We start from the raw sequence: 12426 nt of genomic DNA, 5'->3' as shown, positions 1-12426 counted from the left end.
ACCTGGCTATCCACACCGACCGCCATCACAACTGGTAGGCCTTGGTTGTGCGTCCTTCAAAACTTTAAAACATACTTGTACATATACTTAAATGAATTCTCATATATTACATAGGATTGACTGGTGTGTGTGTGTGCCCACGCACGCAAGTGATTTAACTTACAAATGTGAATCCAAAGCCATCGTTCTGCAACTTGCAGTTTGAAGTCAGGCAGGTGCTTTCGAAAGCTGTGAGAATGGCCTGATGCATTCCGTTGGACTGCCACACTTTATGCTACTGGATGCTAAGCCACGTTGCATTCATCCATTTCCTTACTGATGGGAATTTGGAGTGTTCCCAGGTTTTCCCATCACCAACACCCTTGTGCATGGGCTCCTGTACACTACAGGTACCAGCGTGTCTCCGGAAGAAGTACCACGCAGCGGACTTGCCGGAACATAGAGGAAATACCTATTTTTTTTCCTTCCTTTTTAAGGTCTTTGGCTCAAAGCAAGGACTCTGGAGTCACATTGATTGGTTTCAATCCTGCCGCTGATCCCCACGAGCCGAATGACCTTGGGCCAGTGGCTGAACCTCTCAGTGCCTGTTTGCTCACCGGTAAGAGGCCAGTAATAGTTGGTACTATAGTTCTAGGAGTGTCACGCTGATGCATTACTATTTATGCCCAGCGCTTAGAAGAGTGCCAGGCACAGAGTCCGTGCTGGCACTAAGTTGCTTTCAATGGATTCTGCCAAATTACGTCCCAAATGGGTCTCTTGCACCACCGCCACAGGGGTTTGCTCCTCACCTCTCCCACCCTCGGAATGGTTAAGCTCTTTGAAGGTTGTCAACCTAGTGTGTGAAACCCGATTCGTGGTTTTAGTTCACATCTCCAGGATCAGCGGTGGCGAGCATCTTTTGGGGTGTAACTGGCCACTGCGATTTCCTCTTCTTTGAATTTGCCTCAGAGAGGGGGAAGGGCTGATGGAGCGAGGCCAACCCCAATCTGTCCCCCAACCCCAGTCTGTCCGCCAAACCCGCCTGCCAATGACGTTTGCTGAGCCACATTTCATGGAGCAGTTGAGACAGAGACCTTACAGAACGAAAATACGATCCCTTTGCTCTCTGGCCGACCCCTGATCACTGACTGCGGGACTCCCATGCCCATTCTCCTGTTGGGTCGTAAGGCTTGCGGTGGAAGGGAGGCTGGCAAATGCTTTCGGCACGTGCTAGGCGTCCAGTGCCTCCATCTTGACATTTCATCCTCACCATCCCTGGAGCCCGGCGCCCTCACTCCCCGACCCCCTGTATAGATGGGAAACGGAGGCTCAGAGCTGTGACTCTAACTGGAAAGGGGAGGCGGGCCGAGAGTCTTGACAGAGGGAGGCACTCCCACCATCCCCTTCACCAGCCAACTGCTCGGACCGCCCACGGGCTTGAGGGCAAAGAAGAGGCCCCCGACCTCATTGGTTAGGCCTCGAGGGGACAGGCGAACAAGGCGCCCGCTGGTTGGCGGGGGCCGGACCAATGAGGAGGCCGCGGCGCGGGCGTGGGAGGTGCGCTGAAAGTGGCGCGTCGTTTCGTTTGAGGCGAGCTCGTGCGGCGCCTGAGGTGGTTGGCGCTGCCCTCTGAGCGCCGCCCGCCTCGTCCGCCGTGACCGCGACCGCGACTCGGGCCATCAACAGTCGCCCCGGTTCCGCGGCCGCCCGGGTCGCGACATGAGCTCCCCAGATGAGGTGTCTGTGTGGGGAACGGGTTTCGGCCCAGAGGGCGAGGAGCGGGCCGGCGTCCACCCGGCCGGCCGCGCAGTTCCGCGGGGACCCGACCGCGGCCCCGAGCCCAGGAAGCCGCCGAGCGGCGGGGGCGGGAGCGGCTGCCCGGATCCCAAGGGCTTCCAGTCAGAGCGGGAGATGCTGGAAGCGGGAGGGCCGGTGCTGTGTGGCCGCGAAGGCCGACCTGGCTCCGCGGCTGACGACACGAGGGACCTCCTGGACCTGGCCGAGGAGTCTGCGGCGGGCACCACGCAGCAGCTGTACGACTGGGACGTGCTGGGCTTCTGCACATACCCGTTAGCGGAGCCCTGCGCCTCCTTCGAAGTGTCCGCCGGCCTCGAGGCGGGTCCCGGCGGTCCAGGAGCGACCGCCCAGAGCTGTGGGGAAGCACCGCCGGCTCTGGCCGGCCCTCTCCACCTCGGCGGGCCCGAAGCGGGCCGGACCTGGAGGAATCCTAAGAGAGCCACTAAGCGTAGGTTGAACGTGGCTGTGGATCGCCAGCGCTTCTCCGATGAAGGCCTGGCCCGGCAGCTATCCGACTCCGAGTCCTCAGATGAGTTCAGTGAGACAGAGCTGATGACGGTGAGTACTTACCCCGGAGGAGGAGGCCAGGCCGAGCCCAGCAGACCCGAGGATCCCGGGGACACTCCCAGACACTCGAATTTCCAAGTCAGGGAGAATTTCCTTCACGTGACAGGCTCGACTCTCTTCGGTTGTGGAAAGGCAGGGCGTGGGAGGGCAGGGCATCTCTTCCCCTAAGAAAATGCAGAGCGTGCTCTGGGGGAACGGGGGCAGCAAGCCCAGCTACCCGGGAGCTGCTGCTGCTGCTGCTACGGCAGGTGGCCTGCCGCAGGTCACTCCTAGGAAGAAGGGGACCCTGGAGAAGAAATCCCTCGGGGGAGCCTCCACACTTGCCCTGGGGAAAAACTTCCCTTCCTGGGGGCAGCGAATCTGGGCACCTCCGCTGGAACCGGCCACCTTCCCCCCAGTCTCTGGTATTCCGCTGCTTGGGAGATCCAAGAGGTATACCTTGGTCCCTTCCGGAACCAAACAGGCCAAGCACACCAGCGCTGGGAAGAAATCCGTGGTCACGTGGACAAGGGAGTCTGAGGCTGTGGCGGGAGAAGATAAGGACCCAAATAGAGACCCAGCCCCAAAGGGCCAAGTGAGTAGGCCAGGCTCCTCCTCTCTCCCCACTCTTCCCCGCCCCCACCGCACCCAGAGCACACGTCTTCACCCATGCTGCCTCTGTCCACCCCTCAGGGGTCGTCATTGGGTGCCCCTCGGTCACTGGGTCATTATGATGCCTGATCGGGCTCCTTTTACTAGGGACAAACAGTAAGGTAGCACTTCGGGTGTGCTGGGCCTGGTTCTCCACCCTTGGCCTGTTTCCAGCGTCCTCTGAGAGACTGGGGCTGGGATGGAAGGGAGGGCTGGTAGCTGAATTGGGTCGGGGGATCCCTTAAAAGCTTCCCCCAAAAGCCTCAGTATTTAGACTCACCAGCTTCCTGAATCCTACTTCCTAGCTGTTCCCCAGACGTTCCTTGCAGGGGCCCTGGGCTTACTCAGTGCCCCACTGTTGTCCCTAGATCACCTCTGCCTGCTGGCCTGGGGCTGACGGAGGGAGAAAGTGCTAATGAGATCAGCCTTTCAATTCCCTTCCCAATTCCCTGCCTCACCCCGGCCCGAATCACACAACTCACTCTCTCTCTCTCTCACTCTCTCTCTCTCTCTCACTCTCTCTCTCTCTCTCTCTCTCTCTCTCTCACACACACACACACACACACACACACTTCCTTAGTCCAAATCGGTGAAAAATTTTTGTTTCAGCTGCCAGCTCACAGGCCAGGGACATCTTATCCGCACATGCATTGTGGAAAAGCCAGCAGTGGCGAGGTCGACCCCAGAGGCCCCCAAGATCCAGGAAACTCAGAGCCCTTGGCCCTGAACCAGGGAGAAGTCATGCCCAGTGGGCCTGGCCCCTCAGGTGAGTGTCGTGGGTTTGATATGAGGGGAGGGGAGAGGGGTGGAGGGCAGAAAGCTCTGGCTCTGTCTCTGTTGGGGGCACAGCCTTTCTCCCAGGCAGCTTCTCCCACAGGAGACGGGGTGCCGGCAGGGCTGGCCTTGAGCCACATCATCCTGTGTGTGGTGTTTGTGCGGCGGGGCTGATCGGTGGCAGTGCCACAAACAGCTCCTCCGGGTGCAGATTTACAGGGGAACAGCCTTTTCTGTTAAGTCCTTTTCGCCCACATTGCTCTCCCACGTGCTGGCTGTGGCTGCAGCTATGGGAGGGGCGAATCCAGAGGCACATAGCTTGGGGACCACAATGGCGAAATGGCTGCCCCCGGGTAACAGAGGAGGCAGGCCCAGAGAGAAGGTTCGGGCTTCTGGACAGAGCAGGGGCGGCTGGTTGCCAGCAGAGGGTGGTGCTGCCTCACCTCACGGTAGACCCCACTTGACCCTTTCCACCTCACTGGGAGCCTGGGAAGCTGGATTGTGTGTCCTTTCCCTCTCAGGTGACTGGGATCCACTTGACCATCCCCCAAGACCGGAAACGCCGCAGCAGCCACTGGGAATGCCGAGCTGTCCTTGGGTAATGCTTCGTCTGGCTCCTGGAAACGCAGGCCCAAACTCGAGGGTGGGATCTGGGTCCAAGTTCAGCTGACATGTGTGGGGCCACCCCTCCCCTGCCCCCATCACGTACCCCATGGAGGGAGCCCACCTGCTTTCCACTGAGGAGCGCTTGCCATTCTAGCCACCCGGCTTTGGGGTGCAGGGCCCGGTGGAGAGGAGAAGGTGGAGGAGAGAGGAGGCCAGATTATACTAATCATTTCTCTTCCTCCTGTGTCTGCTGGCCTAGTGTCTCGTGCTACAGAGAGAAGTAGACGACCTTAAGAAGAAACTTGGTATGAGGAACCAGGGACGGAGAGCGGTGTCTTAGTTCAGAACCCGGGTGGGCACCTGGGGTGGGGCTGGGCTGCAGGTGCAGTCGGCCTCGCAGGGACCAACATCACTGTGGGGAGGAGAACCTAGCAGGCCTGGCCCTGGAGCCGGCTGTGCATGTACAACTGGGCGTGTGTACAAGTAGCAAAGTACTGTCTGGACTGCATGCACACTTTGCCAACCAGACCAGTCCTAGGGAATCTCGTTCTGATAGGACTTTTAGAGATGCCTCGTTGATTTTCCCTTGAACTGCTGCTTGGTGTGGCTTCTAAGGTTCTTGTTGGATTGTTTGTTTGTGTGTGTGACGAGATCTGACTGGTTGTGGCACGGCCCACAGCATCAGAGCTGCTGGCACACTTTGTTTCCCTTTAGGAACCAGTTCCACATTCAATTCAGGTGGTGGGGAGTGATCTGGCCCGGAGCTCTTTGCATCGGGTCTGGAGGGGATTTCAGGTTTCAGGGCTACGCGGTTCCTCACGGGGATAGGGGGACGGGCTTCCATATCCCTCTCTCTGGAGTGCCTAATAATGCCTGTCCCTGTTGCAGACACCATGAAGGACATGGCTCTCATGATCCTGACACTTTGAAGTGAGTGTTACACACACCGTACCCCTTCCCACAGTCCTGGCTGTTGAGCAGGGCTGGGGGCTGGCCCTGGCTTGAGGCTCTTCCCTGACTCTGCTGTTTTACAGGTTGAGCCCATCGTCTTCCTGCAAGAGGAGCAGCTGGTACCTTTGGAGCCCGGGAGCTGTGGCCAAACTCGTTCCCTCCTGTTCTGCCTCAGCTAGGGCTTCCTCTACCCTTGTTTTGCCCCCTTCCCAGTTTCACAGCAGTTTCCAAATAAAGTACCTCTAATATTATTTGTTCTGCCTTCTCTCTGGAGGGGTAGGGGTAGGGTTAGGGGGCCGGGGCGGGGCACTGCTCCACGTCAGAGCCTTTTCCAGAACAGTATCTGTCGCATCCTGTGGTGGGGACTCTGGACCAGCCTCTGCTACCATCCCTGCAGTCAAGTCAGCGGACTGCCCCAGGTCTGGGTCCTCTGTGTGCTCTCCCTGGCCACATTGACACGTCCTCCCTTGCCCCCGAAGGCCCTCTTCTAATTCTCTCCAAACCACCCTCCTCCTTTGGGGTCTGGTGGTTCCCATTCATCTCTGCCATCCACCCTCCCCATCAGCAGGAACTCATGACCCCCTTCCAGAGCTCCAATCTGGAAGCATTCACATCCTCCCTGCCCTCACCAGCTGACCACCCTCCTCCAGCCTGGTCGTCTCTATACCCTTGAGTGGAAATTGGCCCGTCAGGTTCTATGGCAAGGGTGGTTAGTAGGTCTGTGTTCTTGCATGGTCCCTGTCAAATACTCTTCCACCAGCCCCATGACACAGATCTTCCTGGAAATTATATTTCTGTGTCCCAGCTCAATCTCCCAGACTGCCTCTTTACGACACACGAGATTGAGTCTGAGCTCCATGTTCAATTTCCCCCTCACTGGAGGTTGGGGAGCACTTCCTTCCCTCAGCTGGGACCCAGGGCTGTACTAGCCTGAGACTCGGACAGATCTGTGTTTGAGTGCAGTGATTCTGCCTGGCACCCTTCCCAAAAGACCGGTGTTTTACTACACAAAAGGGGGTATGATGGTAGATAGGACATTCAAGGTTGGTGACTGTGTGTCCCTGTGTGTGAATAAAAGTAATCAGCGATAATCTCCCTTGAGGGAGAAAGATGTGATTCAGGGAGTAAAGGGAGTAGAGGCTGGTCCAGGTTCTGTAAGGCATCGAATGAGCAAAAGCAAGGGTCGGATCTGTTTTGTTCAAGGGTTGTCGTTAAATTCCCAAAGCATAGGCGGGGGAGGATGCAGAAGTCACCAAACCCCACGACAGGGTGTCGGGATGCTCGAAATGTTGGATTCGCTGGAGGAGGCTCTCGATCCTACTCTGTGATCCTATGATGTCTGACAGCTACTGTGGTTGTGGATGGAATGAGATTGGGAAGAGTGGCTCCTCAGAGTAGCTCATCTTAGAATCAGGGGACCCACATAAGAGACCACCCAACATGAGCTACCCGGGACAGGGGCAGGGTGGGCGCAGTGAGGATGGGAAGTAAGGAGTGACTGCGCCTGGACAATGGGGAGCACTTGAGTCCACCCTTCCCCCATATTCTCACAGTGACTCGCTTCCAGAGTCCATGGCATGAGCTCAGGTGGACAGACCACATGTGGGATGGGGCAGTCACAGACCTCAGGGTCAGAAAAGAACATTCGTGGGACTTAATCCACTCAAACCCCTCCCTGGAGAAGGTGGGCTTGATTGCTGCCCAGGCCTCTGGCTGGATTCCTAGGATGTACCCAGTGCCCCCCCCCAGTCCAGCCTGTACCAGGCTTATGTTCTAGCCCCTCTTGCTTCGGCACTGCTCCCCACTGAGCTGAGGCCATTACCAATGAGTGTGTGTGCACTTCGAGGAAACAGAGCCAGCTTAGACTATGGACCTGCCTCTAACCTGTAGAGACAGTCATTCCAGGTCTTGTGTCCCTGCAGACACTCTGGAGAGTGTGAAGCTAAGTACAGGCTGGAGACCACCATCACAGGAACTCTCTTCCCAGTGCACACTATGGAGGGTATGGGACCAGCTCAGTGGTATGGCACCATCCCTTCCGGCCTGAACCGCTCTGGCTCAGAGCCCATTCCCTCTAGCCTCTAACCACAGTGTGCACACTGGGGGAAAAGTGAAACCAGAAGAGAAATACTGCCTCAAGCCCTCAGGACCCGGCTATATCCCAGACCAATGTGGAGACTGCCATCACACCTGGGAGAAACCCAACTTCCTCAGGGCTCTTAACTCTGGCCCCTCAGGTCCCAACCCCACACCTGAAAGGGCAGTGAGGGCCATTGAGCAGAGAAGCAGCCCCAGCTCACACCTTATTCTGGCTCTAGCCCCTTCAACTCCAGACCTGTTTCCCACCCGGGCAGTGACTGCCACCACGCCCTAGGGGAAGATGCAGCCCATGCTCACTTCATATCTAGCTCTCCCTCCAGAGCCACTGGGCACATGCAGACTGAACAGGGATGGTCCCACACAAGAACACACCCTCAAGACTGGGATAGATAACTGTCTCACCTAATTTCATAGAGACAGAGAAAGTTTTAAAAAGATGAGTAGACAGGGGAACATGTTTCAAATTAAGGACAAGAAAACATGCTGAAAAAAACCCTAAGGAAACTGATAAATAATTTAACTGATGAAGAGTTCATAGCAGTAGTAATATGAATGCTAACTGAACTGGGGCAAAGAATAGATGAACACAGTGAGAATTTTTAACAAAGAACTAGAAAATATGAAAAGGACAAGTCAGAGCCGAATATAATAACTGAAATTACAAATACACTAGAGGGAATTAACAGCAGATTAGGTGACAGAGAAGAACACATAAGCAGTCTGGAAAGTAGAATAATGGAAATCACTCAATCATAAGTGCAAAAAACAATTTTTTTAATGCGAATAATTTAAGGGAGCTGTGGGACAACATCAAGCATACTCACATTTGCATTATAGGGGTCCCAGAGGAGAAGAGAGAGAGAAAGGGGTTGAAAATGTATTTGATGAAATTATGGCTGAAAACTTCCCTAATCTGAAGAAAGAAACACAGAGGAAGCACAGAGAGTCCCAAACAAAATGAACCCATACACACCCACATCAAGACATATAATTAAAAGGGCAAAAGTTAAAGAGAGAATTCTAAAGGTAGCAAGAGAAAAACAAGAGTCACATACAAGGGAAGTCCCATAAGCCTATCAGCTAATTTTTCTGCATAAACTTTGCATGTCAGAAGGGAGTGGCAGGATAAGATTTAAAGTGCTGAGAGGGAAAACCCTACAACCTAGGATACTTTACCCAGCAAGGGTATCATTCAGAATTGAAGAAGAGATAAAGGCTTCTCAGACAAGCAAAAATTAAAAGAGTTCATCAATTCTAGACCAAACTTACAAGAAGGGTTAAAAGGTCTTCTTGAAGTAAAAAAAAAAAAAAAAAAAAAAAAAAAAAAAAAAAAAAAAACACTGGCTACAACAGGAAATAAGAAATTAAAGGACGGGGAAAATATACTGGTGAAGCAATTATATCATAAAGGCTGTGTATTTACCAGTTAAATAAGCTAGTACAAAGGTTAAAAGACAAAAATTGTAAAATCAACTGTAACTACAATAAACAGTTAAATGATAGACATGAAGATGTGAAATATGACATCAAAAACACAAAATGCTGGGAGGTGAGTAAAAAATGTAGAGCTTTCAGAATGTGTTTGAATATATATGACTATCGGTTTAAATCAAATAGTTATAGGTCAACATAAATGAACTCCATGGTAACCATAAATCAAAGACCTACTATAGATATACCAAAACTAGAGAGAAAGGAACACAAACATAACACTGAGGAAAATCATCAAACCACAAGAGAGACACTAAAAGAAGAAAGCATCCTCCTGACTTCAAACTGCAAGTTGCAGAACGATGGCCTCAAGATACACATTAGTAAATGTTTTTAAATCCCAAATGAATCCTACCTAATATTTGATAACCTTTGGGTGTATGTTTCAATGTCTGAAAGACAGTTTTCACCAGATGTTAAAGTTGTGGGATAGCTTCTAACAGGACCCAATAGGTTTATACAACAAATTTATGACCTTGGATCTCCCCAGATTGGTTAGGAAGGTGTACAATTGGTTTCCTTTAGGCTCAATGTCACCTACAGGTAGCCTTGAAAACAGCCGCTGTCATCCTGCTTTCAATGTGGGCATGTTGGGTTCAATCAGTTTTTCAATGGTATGATTATTTGGCTGCAATATTTATTCCTTCACTTGGAATAGAAGATATCATTACTCATATAGAGGCTTTAACAAAATTCACCCAGCAAGCCTTAAATGATAGTAACCAAGCCGTGTGTTTGCTCAGTTCAGAAATTTCCATGATGAGAAAAGCAGTCCTACAGAACTGCATGGCCCTCAATATTCTAACAGCTTCCCAAGGGGGAGCTTATGCTGTAATACATAGTGAATGTTTTGTTCTTATACCTGATGAGTCTTCTAATGCAACCCCCGCTTATGATGCGTATGAAAAATTGGATTTCCACTCTGAATGATCGTCTTCCCAGTTTAAGGGAAAGGCTAGGAAAATGGTATGGTTCCAGAGGATATTGGCTTAAATCTTTACTAATGATATTGTTGCTCCTATTTCCAACTTTGATTACAGTTTGTGTAACTTATAAAGTTTTAGTTTCTTGTTTTTTGCACTGTGTATCACCTGCTCCTACTAAGATAACGGTACCTAAACAACTGGAAACTATTGATCACATCTATAGTTCTCTATAAAATAATGGACATGCACAATGCACATGCAAGGTAAAATTGGTGCAAGTCCTATTGGACAACTTGGAATTGGCCGTTAGTCCTTGCCAGACATCTTACTAGTAGCACCCCCTAAAAGGAAAGAAAGAACCGGGCTATTAGGACCCAGCATCGAGGGACATGATGGACCCAAGGCACGTAAAGAACCACCCTAGAATTTAGGGACCAAATACTTGATCACCTAATGCTTTCTATTGAAAGATTAATGATCAAAAGTGGAATTAATGAAATAAAATTATTTTCAGGCAGGACAAGAAACATTTTAAACATAAAATTCTCTCTCTGCCCATTTGAGCCACTACCCCCTCCCCTTTAGTGTGATTTGTGCATCACATTATACATTAACTAGATCCCCTTAAAAGATACAGGAATGCCCACACACCAAAAAAAAAAGAAAAGAAAAAAAAGAAAGAAAGAAAGAAAGAAAGAAAGAAAAGAAAGAAAGAAAGAAAGAAGAAAAAGAAATTTCCTCCTGGAATCAGCGAGGTAACTCCTTAAGAGATAACTTTCCTTTCTCAATCCTGTAATGCCTCATTAATACCCACTACTCGCCTTGTTGGACTATGTAAACTATTAATATGCTACTTTGTCTCAAAAACTTATATCACGGTTTTACCTCCAATGGGTGGAACAGTCCTCAGAGTTTTCTGAAGATTGTCTCCCAGGTTATAGTCCTCAGGTTGGCTCAAATAAAAATTTCCATTTTTCTTCGATTGACTATTGATTAATTTTTTTGGACAACACAATGAAACCAAACGATGGTTTTTTAAAAAGATAACAAATCACAAACCTTAGGCAGACTGACCAAGAAAAAAAAAAAGATTCCTAAGGAATCCCTAAAATCAGGGCTGAAAAGGGAGACATCACCATTGAGCCTATTGAATTTAAAAAAACATAAGAAAATAGTATGAAAAATTTTATACCAACAAATTAGACACATATATGCAATGAAAACATTTGTAGAGAGACACAAACTTCAAAACAGACTCAATAATAGACAATCAATTAAATTAATAATTAAAAATATTCCCACAATGATGCTCCTGTCCAGACGGCGTCACTGCTGAATGCTATCAAACATTTCAGATGGAAATAATAGCAACACTCCAGAAATTCTTCCAGAAAATAGAAGAGGAATGAACACTTTCAAAATAGCTCTAGTAGGCCAATATTACTGTAGTGTGAGCCTCTGACAGTTTTTTTTTTTCTTAATTGTAATGCAAGTGCCTGACATTAAGCTTTTGATTGCTGAGGCACCACTTCAAAGACAGCTATATCAAAAAGAACAAACTGCCAACTACACGACTAGGTAAAGAGTCAGGCCACCACACCCCTGAAGTTTCCTTTGTTTTAGAGATCTCTGATTGACTTAGATAACTGACCCTTTGGCTGCTTGTTTTTCCCTTCTTGTGCTTTAATTCCCATTCTGTGTTAAATTCATCAATAAAGAGTGAATCTGAGAAACCCTAGGCCCCTCACTCTTGACCCCGATAAAAACATAACCCCAGGGCCCAGCTCTCTTTCTCCACCCACAACCTTTCTGTGTGGTCCAAGGCATGCCATGTACCCTCCATGACTTATGAGTAATAAACTTCGTCCTTTCACAGCCTCCTAAAGGTTATTGCTGAGGTGCATCTTGCAATTATAATAAGAACCACAAGGGCTAGTTCAACCACAACATTGGTTCTGAAAGGGGAAATATCTGTGGGGGCTCGCCTTGGAGTACAGATAAGTGCCTCCAGGTATTTCTAGCTGACAGTATCACTATCGATTGGCTGAGACCAGCACAATTACCCTGATGCCCAAAACACACAAAGACATCCAAAATAAAGAAAATTGCATACCAATCTTTCTCATGAATATAGATGAAATAACCCTCAAGAAAATATTAACAAACTGAATTCAGAAACATATAAAAAGGATTATATACCATAACCAAGTGGGATTTATTCTAGAAATACAAGGTTGGTTTAACATCTAAAAATCAATTTATGTAATACACTAGTTTAAAAGAAGAAAGCACTGAAACATTATCATATTAACTGACACAGAAAGAGCATGTGACAAAATTCCACCACCTTTCATGATAAAAACAATAAAAAAAAAACTAGGAATAGAAAGAAATTTCTTCAGCATCATAAAGGATATCTATGAAAAACCTACAGCTAACATCATATTTAGTAGTGAAAGACTGCATACCTTTTCCCTAAAGTCAGCAACAAAGACATGTTCACTACTTTTATTCATTATTGCACTGGAAGTTTGAGCCAGTTCAAACAGGGAAGAAGAAGAACTAAAAGTCATCCAGATAGGAAATAAAAAGGGAGTTTGTTTTA

The 12426-nt window shown here is 49.4% G+C and overlaps 1 pseudogene across 1 annotated transcript; it reads left to right on the top strand.

Annotated features, from left to right (window-relative positions):
- Positions 1 to 1698: 1698 nt before the first annotated feature.
- Positions 1699 to 3063, top strand: LOC307069711 (uncharacterized protein CXorf49 homolog; annotated as a pseudogene). Its single transcript has 2 exons — positions 1699 to 2917; positions 3016 to 3063. The product of its transcript is annotated as an uncharacterized protein CXorf49 homolog (transcript).
- The last annotated feature ends 9363 nt before the right edge of the window (positions 3064 to 12426 follow it).

The sequence above is a fragment of the Hyperoodon ampullatus genome (genome assembly GCF_949752795.1).
Source record: "Hyperoodon ampullatus genome assembly, chromosome: X".
In the NCBI taxonomy this organism is placed as follows: domain Eukaryota; kingdom Metazoa; phylum Chordata; class Mammalia; order Artiodactyla; family Ziphiidae; genus Hyperoodon; species Hyperoodon ampullatus.
The sequence above is the reverse complement of the archived record's forward strand: the minus strand, read 5'-3'. Positions and strand labels throughout refer to the sequence as shown.